Source organism: Colias philodice, unplaced genomic scaffold, assembly GCF_061535455.1.
Source record: "Colias philodice isolate Cphi_HAF_F1 unplaced genomic scaffold, ilColPhil1 Martin Lab GWU primary ptg000018l_1:14663442-14930425, whole genome shotgun sequence".
Taxonomy (NCBI): domain Eukaryota; kingdom Metazoa; phylum Arthropoda; class Insecta; order Lepidoptera; family Pieridae; genus Colias; species Colias philodice.
In genome coordinates, this window is record NW_028322191.1 from 92,501 (window position 1) to 93,105 (window position 605).

Below are 605 nucleotides of genomic sequence, written 5' to 3' on the forward strand. Positions count from 1 at the left end.
GGAAAAGGATAGGTTAGGTTAGGTTATTAAATTTAAATTTCTTTACGCCGGGAAAATTTCTATAAACATGGTAAATTTCTATACGCCACTACTATACTACTGATTACAATGAAATTTAGCACACATATAGAAGGTAACTTGGATTAACACATAGGGTAGGTTTTATCCCGGAAATCCCGCGGGAACGGGAACTATGCGGGTTTTCCTTTGAAAACGCGGGCGAAGCCGCGGGCGGAAATCTAGTACAAAATATTAATTTACTAAAACTATTGCAAAACACAAAACTATAATATAAATATAACAGAAAATCGGTTCGAATGTCTGTCCGTGTGTGCTATTTTCCCTATATAAATTTGTATAATTAAAACTAGAGAACCGATTTTGATGCGGTTTATTTCAATAGATAGACTGCATCTCGAGGAAGCTTTTAGTAAGTATATATAATTTGTTAAGTTCTGAACAATGCAGGCACAGCCGCGGGCGATAGCTAATCAATCTACCACTTATTTGTTAAACAGTTACTAAAAAAAAAAAATAAAAAAAACTTTAAATTAACTGTACCTACAAGTTTAATTATTTCTCCATTTAATAATTAATATTAATTT